The sequence below is a fragment of the Scyliorhinus canicula genome, chromosome 1 (assembly GCF_902713615.1).
Source record: "Scyliorhinus canicula chromosome 1, sScyCan1.1, whole genome shotgun sequence".
Lineage (NCBI taxonomy): Eukaryota > Metazoa > Chordata > Chondrichthyes > Carcharhiniformes > Scyliorhinidae > Scyliorhinus > Scyliorhinus canicula.
The window spans coordinates 4,885,875-4,902,592 of record NC_052146.1 but is presented as its reverse complement, the minus strand read 5'-3'; positions in this window follow the sequence as shown (position 1 = coordinate 4,902,592).

Below are 16,718 nucleotides of genomic sequence, written 5' to 3'. Positions count from 1 at the left end.
CCGGCTGGGTCATTGCCTGTGCGGAGTCTGCACATCCTCCCCGTGTGCGCGTGGGTTTCCTCCGGGTGCTCCGGTTTCCTCCCACAGTCCAAAGATGTGCAGGTTAGGTGGATTGGCCATGATAAATTGCCCTTAGTGTCCAAAATTGCCCTTAGTGTTGGGTGGGGTTACTGGGTTATGGGGATAGGGTGGAGGTGTTAACCTTGGGTAGGGTGCTCTTTCCAGGAGCCGGTGCAGACTCGATGGGCCGAATGGCCTCCTTCTGCACTGTAAATTCTATGCCTATAAAGGCCAACATTTAATTTGCCTTCCCTATTACCTGCTGAACTTGCTTGCCCGCTTTTTGTGATCTGTGCTCCAGGACCCCCAAATCCCTCTGAGCTGCAGCTTTCTGCCATCTTTCTCTATTTGAATAGTATTCAGCTTCTTTATTCTTCCTACCAAAGTGCATCACTTCACATTTTCCTACATTATATTCCATCTCCCAGGTTTTTGTCCACTCACTCAACCAGTCTATATCCCTCTGCCGACTCCTTGTAACATCGTCACTGCTATTTTTGTGTCATCTGCGAACTTGGCAATAGTGCATTCAGTTCTTTCATTCAAGTCATTAATATGTATTGTAAATAATTGTGACCCAGCATTGATCCCTGTGGCACTCCACTAGTTCAAATTGCCATCCTGAAAAAGCCCTTCTTATCCCAACTCTCTGCCTTCTATTATTTAGCCAATCCCCTATTCACGCTAATATACCACCCCCAACACCATGAGCTGTTGTCTCATTAAGTAGCATTTTGTGCGGTACCATATCTTTTTGGACATTCAATTATATTACATCTACTGGTTCTCCTTTATCTATCCTGTCTTACCCTGGGTTAGTGCGCGGTCAATTCCAGCCCCACTCATCCCGGAGTCACAACACAAGTGAATTAACCAACAATTCTTAGAAAAATACCCAACGTTGTTGGCCCTTGGCTGCCCAATAATTACAGTCACCAGGTTTCTAAATTTAAACATCATTACTATTTTTTGTTTTGAAAAATATTTTAATAAGGCATTTATAATTTTATAATTATAACAGTAAACAGTACAAATACAAATATAAGCATATGGCAAAGACTGCCTCCCATCCTCATAAGTCCCACCTCCTCTGAACAATAATCTAACTTCCCCCCACCCCACCTCTGCTGACAGTTTTCTCCATAAAAGTCGACAAACGGCTGCCACCTCCGGACGAACCCTAGCATTGACCCTCTTAGGGCGCATTTTATTTCCTCAAGTCTGAGAAACCAGGCCATGTCACTAAGCCAGATCTCTGAATTCGGGGGCTTTGAGTCCCTCCACTCTAACAATATCCGTCTCCGGGCTACCAAGGAGGCAAAGGCCAAGACGTCAGCCTCTCTCGCCCCCTGGACTCCCGGATCTTCCAATACTGGCCATCTCTGGACTCGGCACCACCCTCGTTTTTAACAGCGTGGACATGACGTCTGTAAAACCCTGCCAAAATCCCATAAGCTTCGGATATGCCCAAAACATATGGACATGGTTTGCTGGCCCTCCCGCACATCTCGCACACCTGTCCTCAATCCCAAAAAACCTGCTCATCCGGGCCACCCATGTGTGCCCGGTGGGCAACCTTAAACTGAATCAGGCTGAGTCTGGCACATGATGAGGACGTGTTGACTCTGCTTAACGCATCCGCCCAAAGACCTGCCTCTGTCTCCCCCCCCCCCCCCCCCCCAGCTCATCTTCCCACTTGCGCTTTAGCTCCTCTGTCTGCATTTCCTTCGCCTCCATGATTTCTTTATAAATATCCGAAACCTTCCCAGCTCCCACCCCTGTTCTGGAAAATACCCTGTCCTGTACCCCCTGTGGTGGTAGGAGCGGAAAGGTGGAAACCTACCTTCGCAATAAATCCCTGCGGATATCCGAATCCATTTCCTGCTGGCAGTTCAAATTTCTCCTCGAAATCCTTCAAACAGTGGAAGCTCCCGTCTATAAATAGATCCTCCGTCCTCTCAGTCCCTGCTCTCTGCCATCTCTGAAACCCCCCCCCATCCAGCCTTCCTGGTACAAACCGATGGTTACTGCAAATCGGGGCCCAGACCGCTGCTCCCTTCACTCTGATTTCCTTCCTCCACTGCCCCCAGACTCTCAGAGACACCGCTATCACCGGGCTTGTGGAGTACCGGGCCAATCAGAACAGCAGAGGAGCCGTTACCAATGCCCCCAAACTCGTGTCCTTGCATGATGCCGCCTCTACTCGCTCCCAATTTTTCAAATAAAATTCGAAAAATGTTGGGGAAAAGGTCCAAAAGGTCCATCAAGAGCGGGAGCTACCAAATGTGGGACCTCCTACTCCATGGCCGCCACCGGAAGTCATTACTGTTTATTTATAACAAGAAATGTAATGAAATATGCAGCAAATACAACTGGTTAACTATTGACTCATACCCAACTCCCACCCGCTACACAAAGCAAACAAACACAGATGGGAGGAAAGGGGTAAAAATAATAAGCAAGAGAAAAAAGAGTCGATGATGATTTTTAGCACACCTTCCTTCACAACAAAAATTAAAGTCTCTGTCTGCAGCCTAATGTAATGGTCTTCTCTGTATGTTCATTTATCCAGGTTCTCTGCAACTTCAGAATAATAATCTTTTACTGTCGCAAGTAGGCTTACATTAACAGTGCATTAACAATAAAAAGCAAGAGGGTAGCCAGGGAAAGGGTAGGCCCACTGAAGGGTAGGTGAGGGAATCTATGTGTGGAGCCAGGGGACATGGGCGAGGTACTAAATGAATACTTTGCATCAGTATTCAGCAAAGAGAAGGAATTAGTGGATGTTGAGTCTTGCGAAGGGTGTGTAGATAGCCTGGGTCACATTGAGATCCAAAAAGACGAGGTGTTTGGTGTCTTGAAAAATATTAAGGTGGCTAAGTTCCCAGGGCTTGATGGGATCTACCCCAGAATACTGAAGGAGGCAAGAGAGGAAATTGTTGAGGCCTCGACAAAAATCTTTGGATCCTCACTGTCTTCAGGTGATGTCCCGGAGGACTGGAGAATAGCCAATGTTGTTCCTTTGTTTAAGAAGGGTAGCAAGAATAATCCAGGGAACTACAGGCCGGTGAGCCTTACGTCAGTGGTAGGGAAATTACTGGAGAGACTTATTCGAGACAGGATCTACTCCCATTTGGAAGCAAATGGACGTATTAGTGAGAGGCAGCACGGTTTTGTGAATAGGAGGTCGTGTCTCACTAACTTGATAGAGTTTTCAAAGAGGTCACAAAGATGATTGATGCAGGTAGGGCAGTGAATGTTGTCTATATGGACTTCAGTAAGGCCTTTGACAAGGTCCCTCATGGTAGACTGGTACAAAAGGTGAAGTCACACGGGATCAGGGGTGAGCTGGCAAGGTGGATACAGAACTGGCTAGGTCATAGAAGGCAGAGAGTAGCAATGGAAGGGTGCTTTTCTAATTGGAGGGCTGTGACTATTGGTGTTCCGCAGAGATCAGTGCTGGGACCTTTGCTGTTCGTAGTATATATAAATGATTTGGAGGAAAATGTAACTGGTCTGATTAGTAAGTTTGCAGACGACACAAGGGTTGGTGGAATTGCGGATAGCCATGAGGACTGTCAGAGGATACAGCAGGATTTAGATCGTTTGGAGACTTGGGCGGAGGGATGGCAGATGGAGTTTAATCCGGACAAATGTGAGGTAATGCATTATATGGACTCACGTCGACGCTATCACCAAGAAAGCACAACAGCGCCTATACTTCCTCAGGAAACTAAGGAAATTCGGCATGTCCACATTTACCCTTACCAACTTTTACAGATGCACTATAGAAAGCATCCTATCAGGCTGCATCACAGCCTGATATGGCAACTGCTCGGCCCAGGACCGCAAGGAACTTCAGAGAGTCGTGAATACCGCCCAGTCCATCACACGAACCTGCCTCCCATCCATGGACTCCATCTACACCTCCCGCTGCCTGGGGAAAGCGGGCAGCATAATCAAGGATCCCTCCCACCCGGCTTACTCACTCTTCCAACTTCTTCCATCGGGCAGGAGATTCAGAAGTCTGAGAACACGCACGAACAGACTCAAAAACAGCTTCTTCCCCACTTTCATCAGACTCCTAAATTACCCTCTTATTTACTGACCTCATTAATACTACACCCTGTATGCTTCAACTGATGCTAATGCTTATGTCGTTACATTGTATATCTTGTGTTGCCCTATTATGTATTCTCATGTATTTTCTTGTATTTTCTTGAATTTTGTTTAATTCCCTTTTCTTCCCATGTACTGAATGATCTGTTGAGCTGCTTGCAGAAAAATACTTTTCACTGTACCTCGGTGCATGTGACAATAAACAAATCCAATCCAATACAATCCAATCCTGGCTGCGAGGTTTGCTAGTGTCACACGGGAGGGTTAAACTAGTATGGCAGGGGCATGGGTACCGGAGCAATAGGTCAGAAGGTGAAAGCATTGAGGGAGAACTAGGGAATAAGGCCAGTATGGCTCTGAGGCAGAGCAGACAGGGAGATGTTGCTGAACACAGCGAGTCTGGTGGCCTGAAGTGCATATGTTTAAATGCAAGAAGTATTACGGGTAAGGCAGATGGACTTAGATGAACTTAGAGCTTGGATTAGTGCTTGGAACTATGATGTTGTTGCCATGACAGAGACCTGGTTGAGGGAAGGACAGGATTGGCAGCTAAACGTTCCAGGATTTAGCTGTTTCAGACGGGATAGAGGGGGAGGTAAAAGGGGTGGTGGAGTTGCGCGACTGGTTAGGGAGAATATCACAGCAGTACTACGGGAGGACACCTCAGAGGGCAGAGAGGCTATATGGGTAGAGATCAGGAATAAGAAGGGTGCAGTCACAATGTTGGGGGGTCACTACAGGCCACCTAACAGCCAGCGGGAGATAGAGGTTCAGATAGGTAGACAGATTTTGGAAAAGAGTAAAAACAACAGGGTTGTTGTGAAGGGAGACTTCAACTTCCCCAATATTGACTGGGACTCACTTAGTGCTAGGGGCTTGGACGGGGCAGAGTTTGTAAGGAGCATCCAGGAGGGCTTCTTAAACCAATATGTAGACAGTCCAACTGGGGAAGGGGCTGTACTAGACCTGGTATTGGGGGATGAGCCAGGCCAGGTGGTAGAAGTTTCAGTAGGGGAGCATTTCGGGAATAGTGATCACAATTCAGTAAGTTTTAAAGTGCTGGTGGACACGGATAAGAGTAGTCCTAGGGTGAATGTGCTAAATTGGGAGAAGGCTAATTATAACAGTATTAGGCAGGAACTGAAGAACCTAGATTGGGGGTGGATATTTGAGGGTAAATCAACATCTGACATGTGGGAGGCTTACAAGTGTCAGTTCAAAGGAATTCAGGACCGGCATGTTCCTGTGAGGAAGAAGGATAAATACGGGAAATTTCAGAAACCTTGGAGATATTGTAGGCCTCGTCAAAAAGAAAAAGGAGGCATTTGTCAGGGCTAGAAGGCTGGGAACAGACGAAGCCTGCGGGAATATAAGGAATGTAGGAAGGAACTTAAGCAAGGGGTCAGGAGGGCTAGAAGGGGTCACGAAAAGTCATTGGCAAATAAGGTTAAGGAAAATCCCAAGGCTTTTTACACGTACATAAAAAGCAAGAGGGTAGCCAGGGAAAGGGTTGGCCCACTGAAGGACAGGGGAGGGAATCTATGTGTGGAGCCAGAGGAAATGGGTGAGGTACTAAATGAATACTTTGCATCAGTATTCACCAAAGAGAAGGAATTGGTGGATGTTGAGTCTGGAGAAGGGTGTGTAGCTAGCCTGGGTCACATTGAGATCCAAGGAGATGAGGTGTTGGGCATCTTGAAAAATATTAAGGTAGATAAATCCCCAGGGCCTGATGGGATCTACCCCAGAATACTGAAGGAGGCTAGAGAGGAAATTGCTGAGGCCTCGACAAAAATCTTTGGATCCTCACTGTCTTCAGGTGATGTCCCGGAGGACTGGAGAATAGCCAATGTTGTTCCTTCGTTTAACAAATGTAGCAAGTATAATCCAGGGAACTACAGGCCGGTGAGCCTTACGTCAATGGTAGGGAAATTCCTGGAGAGAATTCTTTGAGACAGGACTTACTCCCATTTGGAAGCAAATGGACGTATTAGTGAGAGGCAGCATGGTTTTGTGAAGGGGAGGTCGTATCTCACTAACTTGATAGAGTTTTCGAAGAGGTCACAAAGATGATTGATGCAGGTAGGGCAGTGGACGTTGTCTATATGGACTTCAGTAAGGCCTTTGACAAGGTCCCTCATGGTAGACTGGTACAAAAGGTGAAGTCACACGGGATCAGGGGTGAGCTGGCAAGGTGGATACAGAACTGGCTAGGTCACAGAAGGCAGAGAGTAGCAATGGAAGGGTGCTTTTCTGACTGAAGGGCTGTGACTAGTGGTGTTCCGCAGGGATCAGTGCTGGGACATTTGCTGTTCGTGGTATATCTAAATGATTTGGAGGAAAATGTAACTGGTCTGATTAGTAAGATTTCAGATGACACAAAAGTTGGTGGAATTGCAGATAGCGATGAGGACTGTCAGAGGATACAGCAGGATTTAGATCGTTTGGAGACTTGGGCGGAGAGATGGCAGATGGAGTTTAATCTGGACAAATGTGAGGAAATGCACTTCTGAAGGTCTAATACAGATAGGGGATATGCAGTGAATGGTAGAACCCTCAAGAGTATTGATAGTCAGAGAGATCTAGGTGTACAGGTCCACAGGTCACTGAAAGGGGCAACACAGGTGGAGAAGGTAGTCAAGAAGGCATACGACATGCTTGCCTTCATTGGCCCGGGCATTGAGTATAAGAATTGGCAAGTAATGTTGCAGCTGTATAGAACCTTAGTTAGCCCACACTTGGAGTGTAGTGTTCAATTCGGGTCGCCACACCACCAGAAGGATGTGGAGGCTTTCGAGAGGGTGCAGATGAGATTTACTTGGATGTTGCCTGGTATGGAGGGCATTAACTATGAGGAGAGGTTGAATAAACTTGGTTTGTTCTCACTGGAATGACGGAGGTTGAGGGGCGACCTGATAGAGATCTACAAAATTATGAGGGGCATAGACAGAGTGGATAGTCAGAGGCTTTTCCCCAGGGTAGAGGGGTCAATTACTAGGAGGCATAGGTTTAAGGTACGAGGGGAAATGTTTAGAGGACATGTACGAGGCAAACTTTTTACACAGAGGATAGTGGGTGCCTGGAACTCGCTGCCGGAGGAGGTGGTGGAAGCAGGGACGATAGTGACACTTAAGGGGCATCTTGACAAATACATGAATAGAATGGGAATAGAGGGATATGGACCCAGGAAGTGTAGAAGATTGTAGTTTAGTCGGGCAGCATGGTCAGCACGGGCTTGGAGGGCCGAAGGGCCTGTTCCTGTGCTGTACTTTTCTTTGTTCTTTGCTCTTTGTTCTCCTGGATTTCTTTTGTAATCTGAGGTACACTCTCCTTATTATCTCCCATAAGATCACCTTTACCTTTACCACTTGAGTATTTCTCACGTCCCCAGTTTCTATCCCTCACAGGCTGAAACTGATGTCGGAAACCAAGCTTTGATTTATGAACTAATTCATAATCATCTGCCTTTTCTGCTGCTAATCTCGCAGTTTTAACCCTCTGTTCTTCCACATGAGTTCTCACTACATCAGGAATTGGATTTTTAAACTCCTCCAAAAGTATAATTTCTCTGACAGCTTCATATGTTTGGTCTATTTTCAAAGCCCTTATCCACCTAACAAAATTACTCTGAAGTGAAAATCGCTTACTGTCACAAGTAGGCTTCAAATGAAGTTACTGTGAAAAGCTCCTAGTCGCCACATTCCGTCGCCTGTTCAGGGAGGCTGGTGCGGGGATTGAACTGTGCTGCTGGCCTGCCTTGGTCTGCTTTCAAAGCCAGCTATTTAGCCCAGTGCTAAATAGCCCCTCTCAAACTCCATGTATGTTTGACCAAATTCTTTCCTTAAATTTCTAAACCTTTGTCTGTCAGCTTAAGGCTGTAGTTCATATGTACCCAAGATGGGTTTTTTCACCTCCTCATACGTCCCAGATACCTCCTCCGGTAGTGATGCAAACACTTCACTAGCCCTACCTATCAGCTTTGTTTGGATCAGTAACACCCACATGTCCTGTGGCCATTTCATTTGTTTAGCTACCTTCTCAAATGAAATGAAAAAGGCTTCTACCTCCTTCTCGTCAAACTTTGGCAATGCTTGGACATATTTAAATAGATCCCCGCCACGTCTTCGACTTTGACGCTCTGTCTCACTGTCCTCATCACTATCATCCAACTGTACATTTCCCTTTACATCTGCCAATTTTAACTGATTGTTATGTTTCATGGCCATTTTCTGAAATTCAGACTCTCTCTCTTTTTACCTTTCCTCTCTATCTCTTTATTTTTGTTGTGCTGGGGCTATTCTTTCCATGTTTCTCCCTTCTCTCTCCTTTTCTTCTTCTCTCATTTCATATTCAAGCTGCTTTAATTCTTTTTCATGTTCAAGTTGCTTAATCTGCAACTGGATCTTTGTCATTTCTAATGAGTCAGACTGTATCTCAGGCAACTTTAAATGCTTAGCCACCACCATAATTACCTCACCTTTTCGCATTTTGTCAGGTAATGTTAACTGCAATATTTTTGCCAAATCTAACAGTCTACTTTTAGTCTCTGTCCGTAAGGTACTGCGTGTAACCGTCTCCACCCCCAAAAACTTCTGAGCCTCTGAAAGCCATTGTCCACAACACACTCCCCACATAAACTAAAATACCACACCTGAAAAGCAACCACAATATGCTCACCCCTCACTGTCTTTCGGTTCACTGAGCCAATCCAATGAATAGACTTTTATCCCCGTTGAGCCCCCAATTGTTATAGGTCAGGGCTTAGAGCATCCCAAAGTGTATCATGGAGCTCACGTGATCCACAACTTTTAATAGATTGTGGTATGGGGAGCACACAGCCCACTCTACAGGTGTGGTACAGTAGAAAATGGTTCAGTGGTTTGTAAAACAAAACAATGTTTATTCTACGAACACTAGTTAACTTTTTTTAAACAAACAGTGAATATCTTAGCAACCAGTAAATCAAATACACCCCCAAAGAATACAACACTAAGTAATCTGTTTGCTGTCCTTTTACCACCCAAAAGACTTAACAAACCTCCAAACAGGAGCACATGAGGTTTACATTTAATACTGAGACCTTTTACAATTCTGAGTTCCCCAAATGATCCATAGATAGTCTTTGGATGGCAGAGATCACCTTCAGATGCAGCTCACTGAAAAACACAGACACACCCAAGCTTTTCTCAAACTGAAACTAAGAAACAGAAGTAGTGCTCAGCTCCACCCATACTCTGACATCACTCCAGTAACATGAGAAGCTCCATTTCTTAAAGGTACATTTCTTAAACATCCATTTCTTAAAGGGTACTCTCACATGACAATCCAGGAGCATATCCAGGAACAGGTCCAGGAACAGATCCTAGAGCATATCCAGGAACAGATCCAGGAACAGATCCATGACCAGATCCAGGAACAGATCCATGAACAGATCCAGGAGCAGATCCAGGAACAGATCCAGGAACAGATCCATGACCAGATCCAGGAACAGATCCATGAACAGATCCAGGAGCAGATCCAGGAACAGATCCAGGAACAGATCCAGGAGCAGATCCAGGAACAGATCCAGGAACAGTTGCAAGAGCAGATACAGGAACAGATCCAGAAACAGATCCAGGAGCATATCCAGGAGCATATCCAGGAACAGATCCAGAAACAGATCCAGGAACAGATCCTGGAACAGATCCAAGAACAGATCTAGGAACAGATCCTGGAGCAGATCCAGGAACAGATCCAGGAACAGATACAGGAACAGATCCAGGAACAGATACAGGAACAGATCCAGGAACAGATACAGGAACAGATCCAGGAACAGATGCAAGAGCAGATACGGGAACAGATCCAGAAACAGATCCAGGAGCATATCCAGGAGCAGATCCAGGAACAGATCCAGGAACAGATCCAGGAACAGATCCAGGAACAGATCCAGGAACAGATCCTGGAACAGATCCAAAAATAGATCCAGGAACAGATCCTGGAGCAGATCCAGGAACAGATTTAGGAACAGATTCAGGAACAGATCATGGAACAAATCCAGGAGCATATCCAGGAACAGATCCAGGAACAGTCCCAGGAACAGATCCAGGAGCAGTTCTGGAGCAGATCCAAGAGCAGATCCAGGAATAGATCCAGGAGCAGATCCAGGAACAGATCCAGAAACAGATCCTGGAACAAATCCAGGAGCATATCCAGGAACAGATTCAGGAACAGATCCAGGAACAGATCCAGGAACAGATTCAGGAACAGATCCAGGAGCAGATCCAGGAACAGATCCTGGAACAGATCCAGGAACAGGTCCAGAAGCAGATCCAGGAACAGATCCAGAAACAGATCCTGGAACAAATCCAGGAGCATATCCAGGAACAGATTCAGGAACAGATCCAGGAGCAGATCCAGGAACAGATCCAGAAACAGATCCTGGAACAAATCCAGGAGCATATCCAGGAACAGATCCTGGAACAGATCCAGGAACAGATCCAGGAACATATTCAGGAACAGATCCAAGAACAGATCCTGGAACAGATCCAGGAACAGATCCTGGAACAGATCCAGGAACAGATTCAGGAACAGATCCAGGAACAGATCCAAGAACAGATCCTGGAACAGATCCAGGAACAGATCCAGGAACAGATCCTGGAACAGATCCAGGAACAGATCCAGGAACATATTCAGGAACAGATTCAGGAACAGATCCAGGAACAGATCCAGGAACATATTCAGGAACAGATTCAGGAACAGATCCAGGAACATATTCAGGAACATATTCAGGAACAGATCCAGGAACAGATCCAGGAACATATTCAGGAACAGATCCTGGAACAGATCCAGGAGCAGATGCAAGAACAGATCCAGAAACAGATCCAGGAGCAGTTCTGGAGCAGATCCAAGAGCAGATCCAGGAATAGATCCAGGAGTAGATCCAGGAGCATATCCAGGAACAGATCCAGGAACAGATCCAGGAACAGATCCAGAAACAGATCCAGGAACAGATTCAGGAACAGATCCAGGAGCAGTTCTGGAGCAGATCCAAGAGCAGATCCAGGAACAGATCCAAGAGCAGATCCAGAAGCAGATCCAGGAACAAATCCAGGAGCAGATCCAGGAACAGATTCAGGAACAGATCCAGGAGCAGATCCAGGAGCAGATCCATGACCAGATCCAGGAACAGATCCAGGAACAGATCCAGGAGCAGATCCAGGAGCAGATCCAGGAACAAATCCAGGAGCAGATCCATGACCAGATCCAGGAACAGATCCAGGAACAGATCCAGGAGCAGATCCATGACCAGATCCAGGAACAGATCCAGGAACAGGTCCAGGAACAGATCCAGGAGCAGATCCTGGAACAGATTCAGGATCAGATCCAGGAACAGATCCTGGAACAGATCCAGGAACAGATCCAGGAACAGATCCTGGAACAGATCCAGGAACAGATCCAGGAGCAGATCCTGGAACAGATCCATGAACAGATTCAGGAACAGATCCAGGAACAGATCCTGGAACAGATCCAAGAACAGATTCAGGAACAGATCCTGGAGCAGATCCAGGAACAGATCCAGGAACAGATCCTGGAACAGATCCAGGAACAGATCCAGGAACAGATCCAGGAACAGATCCTGGAACAGATCCAGGAACAAATCCAGGAGCAGATCCAGGAACAGATTCAGGAACAGATCCAGGAACAGATCCAGGAGCAGATCCATGACCAGATCCAGGAACAGATCCAGGAACAGGTCCAGGAACAGATCCAGGAGCAGATCCTGGAACAGATTCAGGATCAGATCCAGGAACAGATCCTGGAACAGATCCAGGAACAGATCCAGGAACAGATCCTGGAACAGATCCAGGAACAGATCCAGGAGCAGATCCTGGAACAGATCCATGAACAGATTCAGGAACAGATCCAGGAACAGATCATGGAACAGATCCAAGAACAGATTCAGGAACAGATCCTGGAGCAGATCCAGGAACAGATCCAGGAACAGATCCTGGAACAGATCCAGGAACAGATCCAGGAACAGATCCAGGAACAGATCCTGGAACAGATCCAGGAACAGATCCAGGAGCAGATCCAGGAACAGATCCAGAAACAGATCCAGGAGCAGATCCAGCAGCAGATCCAGGAAAACATCCAGGAACAGATCCAGGAGCAGATCCAGGAGCAGATCCAGGAGCAGATCCAGGAGCAGATCGAGGAACAGATCCAGGAACATTTCCAGGAGCAGATCCAGGAACAGATCCAGGAGCAGATCCAGGAACAGATCCAGGAGCAGATCCAGGAACAGATCCAGGAGCAGATCCAGGAGCAGATCGAGGAACAGATCCAGGAACATTTCCAGGAGCAGATCCAGGAACCGATCCAGGAACAGATTCAGGAACAAATCCAGGAACAGATTCAGGAACAGATCCAGGAACAGATCCAGGAGCAGATCCAGGAGCAGATCCAGGAACAGATCCAGGAACAGATCCAGGAGCAGATCCAGGAACAGATCCAGGAACAGATCCAGGAGCAGATCCAGGAGCAGATCCAGGAGCAGATCCAGGAACAAATCCAGGAGCAGATCCAGGAACAGATCCAGGAGCAGATCCAGGAGCAGATCCAGGAGCAGATCCAGGAACAAATCCAGGAGCAGATCGAGGAACAGATACAGGAACAGATCCAGGAGCAGATTCAGGAACAGATCCAGGAACAGATCCAGGAACAAATCCAGGAGCAGATCCAGGAACAGATCCAGGAGCAGATCGAGGAACAGATCCAGGAGCAGATCGAGGAACAGATCCAGGAACATTTCCAGGAGCAGATCGAGGAACAGATCCAGGAACAGATCCAGGAACAGATCCAGGAACAGATCCAGGAACATTTCCAGGAGCAGATCGAGGAACAGATCCAGGAACAAATCCTGGTACAGATCCAGGAACAGATCCAGGAACAAATCCAGGAGCAGATCCAGGAACAAATCCAGGAACAGATCCAGGAACAGATTCAGGAACAGATCAAGGAACAGATCCAGGAACAGATCCAGGAGCAGATCCAGGAACAGATTCAGGAACAGATCAAGGAACAGATCCAGGAACAGATCCAGGAACAAATCCAGGAGCAGATCCAGGAACAAATCGAGGAGCAGATCCAGGAGCAGATCCAGGAACAGATTCAGGAACAGATCAAGGAACAGATCCAGGAACAGATCCAGGAACAGATCCAGGAGCAGATCCAGGAACAGATTCAGGAACAGATCATGGAATAAATCCAGGAACAGATCCAGGAACAGATCCAGGAGCAGATCCAGGAGCAGATCCACGAGCTGATCCAGGAACATATCCAGGAGCAGATCCTGGAGCAGATCCAGGAACAGGTCGAGGAGCAGCGTTCCTCAGCTTGCCTTTACCCAGATCGATATACTTTATTATTGCCTCAGCTTTTATCTTTGGATTTGTAAATCCTCCTTCGCCCGAACATGCCTCTTCTGTGTGTTTAAACCCATTGTTCCTGACACTGTCCATTTTTGCTGGTGGACTGTCCACGTGCTTTGCCCTGGTTCACTCTGGTTTCTCTTCCCTGTATCGCTGTCCTGGTCCTTTTTCATTACACATTCCATACCTTCTCCCAATTGTACCCTCCTTCCCGCAGCTTGAGAAATACAATTCTCTGGGACACTGACCAGTCCGCTGAAACGTGTCCTAGGGTGCAGCTCTCCCTTTCCTCATTACTGATGCAATTACTGAGCCGGACATTCAACCCTGATCTGATTTATTGCTCTTGGCTCGGGTAGTAATCCGAGTTCCGAGTTGCTCCTGCTCCATCAGCAAGACTATTTCTTAGTCTTACCCAGTTTTACCATGTGCACCCCAATCGCTGAATCCTTCCTCTCCCACTCCGGACAGCAACGCCAATACTTTATTTAATTTTAAAGACTGTGAGGGAAGGATACTTTGCCCCAGGATTGATTCCACGCACAAATCGGTATATGGTATATTAAAACAAATGTTATTATTAACATAGCATTAAATTAACTGTAACACCACATAGAGAATAACTTACAATGACCAGTTTAAAATCCTTAAACAACAAAATGAAAGTTTATTAATAATCACTTATTGTCACAAGTAGGCTTCAATGAAGTTACTGTGAAAAGCCCCTAGTCACCACATTCCGGTGCCTGTTCGGGGAGGCTGATACGGGAATTGAACCTGCGCAGCTGGCATTGATTATTCTGCATTACAAGCCAGCTGTTTAACCCACTGTGCTAAACCACTCTGCTTTAACTCTTAGCTGTTAGATTGTTTTTATATCCACTCAAGCAAAACCTATCTCAGGTCAGAATTCATTTTTAAATACAGTTAGCAAACACAGGAACACCTACCGTATACAGCTGTCTTGGTGAAACTGCTTTGACAGAGAAAGATCCTTCAGGAAACAGCCTGCAGATTCTTGCCTGTGACAACTACAGCTCACCCAGAAAAGTGCTGCAAAAATCCCTCTGCAAAGACAGTCTCCCATCTCACCCATTATCTCCGTGCTCACTGACCTCCACCAACCCATTTCCTAACACTGCAGCCTCGTGTTCAAATCCACTCACATCACTGCCCCTTCCCTATCTCTGCAAACTTCACCGGCCATCAAACCATCCTGAAACTCTGAGTTCCTCCAACACTGGCCTCTGTTTTTGAATTGATCTTGGGATGTTCGCATCACAAGCAAAGACAGCATTTATTGCCCATCCCTAATTGCCCTTCAGAAGATGGCGGTGAGCTGCCTTCTTAAACCGGCAGGTCCACGTGGTGTGGGTGCACCCTCAGTGCTGTCCGGGAGGGAATTCCAGCATTTTGACCCAGCGGTAGTGAAGGAACGGCGATATATCCCCAAGTCAGGGTGGCGAGTGACTTGGAGGGGAACTTGCTGATGACAATGTTGCCGTGAATCTGTGGCCCTTGTCATTCCATATGGTAGAGGTCGTGGGTTTTGGAAGGTGCTTTTACAGGAGCCAGAGAAGGATGCAGGCGTGAATCTTGTAGAAGGTACCATCATTTAGCCCTACCATTGATAGCAATAATCTTTATTATTGTCACAAGTAGGCTTTCATTAACACTGCAATGAAGTTACTGTGAAAATCCCCTAGTCGCCACACTCTGGCGCCTGTTCGGGTACACAGAGGGAGAATTCAGAATTTCCAAGTCACCTAACAAGCACGTCTTTCGGGACTTGTGGGAGGAAACCGGAGCCCCCGGAGGAAACCCACGCAGACACGGGAAGAACGTGCCGACTCTGCACAGACAGTGACCCAAGCCGGGAATCAAACCTGGGACCCTGGAGCTGTGAAGCAACAGTGCTAACCACTGTGCTCCATGGCTGTGTGGCCCTATGATCGTGAATCCCCTACGCAAATCTCCACCGGTCTCTCTGTCCTCCTTTAACAGGCTGTTTCAAACCTACCGCTGACCAAAGCATTGGTCAACTATCCTAATACCTCCTCCTCTGGTATGGTGTCACCTTCTGCTTGATAATTTACTCGCTGCGAAATATCTCGGGACGTTTTAGTACATTGTGGATAAAATATTAAAATAAATCGTTATTGATTTGGTTTTATCGCCTAGAAATTAATTCTGATTTATTTTCAAATTGCCAAGCTATTGCTCAGCAACCAGCAATATGCAGAGGTTTATACAATTTGCCAAACAGACACAGCCACAGCAAATCTGACGTAAAGACCTTGACATTGTGTTAATGCAATCACTGCTAAACGCAATCGTCAAAATTATTTTCCTTACATTATAGTTCCATCATTTAAAGAAAAGATTGGCTGTTATATGGCAATTGCTGCTCAAAATTAATATTTGGAATTGACTTTTCTATCTGTCTGGGTAATACTAAGATGAAAGTCAGTGTATTCATCAAACAACTTCTACTTTCATTTAATTTCCCTGGGCAGCAGCTTCAATTATGATGGAAATAGTTGATACATCAGAGAACAGATTTATAAATGTTAAGATGATGTATTATCACTTTAAAATCTTTCCTGACCAATTGATTTCCTTCAGAAATTTCTGTTCAAGTAACGAAATAAACAGGAACAAGAGGAGGCCATTCTGCCCCTCAACACTGTTCCTTCATTCCATTAGATCACAGCTGCTCTGTATCTTTACTCTTCTTGACTGTCCTAGTACGGCTCCAAAGGACAGAGTACCAAAAGCATGGTCAAAGAATTTGACTTAGTGCTTTAAAGGAGAAGGGGTGACAAAGAGGTTGAGGAGGAAATTTGCAGATTCATTTAGCCATAAGAGATGGGCCATTCAGCCCATCGAGTGCGCTCCGCCGTTCAATGAGATCAGGGCTGATCTGATATGATAATCCTCAACTCCACTTTCCCACCGCATCCCCATCACTCCCTTACTGATTAACAATCTGCCTCTCTCAGCCTTTAACATCCTTAACGGTCCAGCCTCTACAGCTCTGCGGTAAAGAATTCTACAGATTCACTACCCACAGAGTGAAGATATTCCTCCTCATCTCTGTCTGAAATGGGCGGCCCCTTTGAGATGATG